The 3,457-nt window shown below is 66.0% G+C and overlaps 1 long non-coding RNA gene across 1 annotated transcript; it reads right to left on the reverse strand.

The window, feature by feature from the left end:
• Nucleotides 1-629: 629 nt before the first annotated feature.
• Nucleotides 630-3,223, reverse strand: LOC130602530 (uncharacterized). The gene is made up of 4 exons (XR_008972928.1): nucleotides 3,095-3,223; nucleotides 1,601-1,728; nucleotides 1,426-1,516; nucleotides 630-762 (listed from the first exon to the last, which is right to left on the reverse strand). It is a non-coding gene; the product is annotated as an uncharacterized LOC130602530 (long non-coding RNA).
• Between the last annotated feature and the right edge of the window lie 234 nt (nucleotides 3,224-3,457).

Consider the following 3,457-nt stretch of genomic DNA (forward strand, 5'->3'; position numbering starts at 1 on the left):
TGGGCCCCCCCAATATCCCCCCTCCATGCACCCCTATGGGGCTCGGACCCCCAACCTCCCCCCCCATATACCCCTATGGGGCTGGGTCCCCCCAGTATTCCCCCCCCCATGGTCTCCTATGGAGCTTGACCCCCCCCAAACCCCTCTCCATGCACCCCTATGGGGCTGGGACCCCCCCAAACCCACTGTTCTGAACCCTCCCATACATCCCTATGGGGCTGGGACCCCCCCCCCCACACATCCCTATGGGGCTGGGATCCCCCCCCATACATCCCTATGGGCCTGGGACACACCCCCCCCCCCCCCCCATACATCCCTATGGGGCTGGGATCCCCCCCCATACATCCCTATGGGCCTGGGACACACCCCCCCCCCCATACATCCCTATGGGGCTGGGATCCCCCCCCATACATCCCTATGGGCCTGGGACACACACCCCCCCCCCCCATACATCCCTATGGGCCTGGGACACACCACACCCCCCCCCTCCATACATCCCTATGGGCCTGGGACACACCCCCCCCCCAGTACATTCCTATGGGTCTGGGACCCCCCACATGCATCCCTATGGGCCCCCCCCTCGTACCATAGTGGGGGCCGGGGCCTGCGGTGGGGCCTGGCCGGCGGCAGGGGGGGGCAGGAGCCCCGCGGGGGGGGGCGGGGGGGGCCCCCCCTGTCCCGGGGGGGGCAGCTTGGGGGGGCCGAGGGGCTGGGCCTGGGGCTGTGGGAACGGCGGCTGCAAGGGAGGGGGCAGCGACGGGACTGGGGGGGGGAAATAGGGGGGGGGTCAGAGACCCATTGAGACCCCCCCCAATGACCCCCCCATTATAACCCTCCCTATACCCATATAGAGGTGGGACCACCCCCCCCCCCCTTTTAGTACATGGGGGGGTGGTCCCCTTATAGAACACATAGGGCTGGGCCGCCCCCAAAATGCCCCCCTCCTCCATGTTCCTATAGGGCTGGGACCCCCCCAGAAATGCCCTCCCCCCTCCCGCCATGGTCCTATAGGGCTGGGAAGCCCATGGGGAATGCACCCCCCAGAAGCCCCCCCATATGTTCCATAGGGATGGGACCTCCTAAATGACCCCCCCCATATAGCACATAGGGATGGGGACCCCCCCTTATAGCACATAGGGATGGGACATGCCCCATATAGCACATAGGGATGGGACCCCCCCATATAGCACATACGGAGAGGGACTCCCCCTGTAGCACATAGGGAGAGGGACTCCCCCTGTAGCACATAGGGATGGGACCCCCCCCATATAGCATATGGGGATGGGACCCCCCAGTATACCCTCATGGGACTGATGACCCCCCCCCCCCGAAAACAACCACCCCTATGTCCCCTATGGGGCTGGACCCCCCCCAACCCCCCCATTGACCTAATGGGAGGTGCCCCCCCCCCTAAAAAAAGCTCACATCGAGTGGCCAAAGTCTTCTGGTTCTTGGCTGCCTCCACGGCCGATTGAGCAGCAGCTTGGGCTGCATTGAGAGAGCTGGGGGGGGGCACCTGGGGGGGGCAAAAAGGGGGGGTTGGGGGGGGCAAAGGGACCCCCAATGGGTCAAGGGGGGGGGGAGGGGGGGGCATCGGTACCTGGTAGGGCTGGGGTCCGCTGGGGGGTGCTGCTTGTGGGGCCGGGGGGAGCTGTGGGGCCGGGGGGGGCAGCGCAGGGGGGGCGGCGCTGGGCTTGGGTTGGAGGGAGCTGGAGCCGGTGGAGCTGCCTGCAGGACCCCAGATCCCCACATCCATGCCCCACATCAACATCCCATAGCAATATCTCACCCCCATCCCATTGCCATTCCCATACACACCCCCATTCCATCCCCACTCCCATCCCCACCCCCCCCACCGCCCCCCACCCCAGCCCATCCCCCCCGACATCATCCCATCCCCCCAACCCCCATCCCCTCCCCATCCCATCCCATCAACACCCCATCCCCCAACATCCCCATTCCCATCCCCACCCCCCCACCGCCCCCCACCCCACCCCGTCCCCATCCCATCTCCCCCCACATCATCCCATCCCCCCCATCCCCTCCCCATCCCGTCCCATCCCCACCCCCCCACCCCCCCCACATCCCCATGCCCCAACCCCATCCCATCACCCCCCACCCCCTCCCCCATTTCCCCCCATCCCCACCCCCCCATCCCATCCCCCTACCTCATCCCCCCATTCCCCCCATCCCAACCCCATCCCCCCACCCCCCATCCCATAACCCCCCACCCCCCCAACCCCCATTCCCCCCACCCCATCCCACCCCCCCATCTCCCCCCCACCTCATCCCCCCATTCCCCTCAATCCCATCCCCATCTCCCCCCAACCCCCCACCCCAACCCCCCACCTCATCCCCCCATTCCCCCCCCAACCCATCCCATCCCACAACCCCCCCACCCCCCCAACCCCCATTCCCCCCCACCCCATCCCATCCCCCTCACCTCATCCCCCCATTCCATCCCCATACCCCCCATCCCATAACCCCCCCATCCCCCCAACCTCCATTCCCTCCCCACCGCATCCCACCCCCCCATCTCCCCCCCATCCCATCCCCCCCACCCCATCCCCCCATTCCCCCCCCCGTCCCCACACACCCCCACCCCACCATCCCCCCCCCCCCCCCCCCCCCCCCGGTCCCCCATTCCCCCCCACCCCATCCCCCCCCCCCCCCACACACACACCCCCCGTTCCCCCATCTCCCCCATCCCCCCCCCCCCCACACACACACACACCAACCCCATCCCCCCCCCACCCCCGTCTCCCCCCGTCCCATCCCCCCATTCCCCCATCCCATAACCCCCCCACCCCCCCAACCCCCATCCCACCCCCCATCTCCCCCCATCCCATCCCCCCCACTTCATCCCCCCATCCCATAACCCCCCCACCCCCCCACACACACACACACCACACACACCCACCTCATCCCCCATTCCCCCCACACACACACACACACACACCCCCATCCCACCCCTATCTCCCCCATCCCATCCCCCCCACCTCATCCCCCCATTCCCCCCATCCCATACCCCCCCCACCCCATCCCACCCCCCCTCTCCCCCCCCATCCCCCCCATCCCATCCCCCCCCCCGTACCGGGCAGCGCCACCCCCCGCACCAACACGAGGTGCCTCGGGTCCTGCCCGCACTCCTTGGGGGGGGGCTCCAGGGCCGCGGGGGGGGGCGCGGCCTTCTCGAAGAGCGCGCGCAGGGCCGGGAGCTTCCTTTACCTTCTGTGCACTAGTGAAGTTTTACAAACATGAATTTCATAGGTAAAATAAGAAATTGGGAGAGTAGTGGAAAGAATGAAGAATTCTTATGATTTGTATTGTTTTTTTTGACCCCAAACTAAGCATTTTTCTTTTATTTCTGTTGTTCAGTGCACAAAATGGGTTCTTAACTGTTAATCTTTATAAATTGACTTTAAAAGCCAACATCAAAATATAAATATTTCTGTTC

The sequence above is a fragment of the Pezoporus wallicus genome, unplaced genomic scaffold (assembly GCF_028554395.1).
Source record: "Pezoporus wallicus isolate ANWC-B61680 ecotype Strahan unplaced genomic scaffold, APGP_CSIRO_Pwel_v1 contig_11426, whole genome shotgun sequence".
NCBI classification, from domain to species: domain Eukaryota; kingdom Metazoa; phylum Chordata; class Aves; order Psittaciformes; family Psittacidae; genus Pezoporus; species Pezoporus wallicus.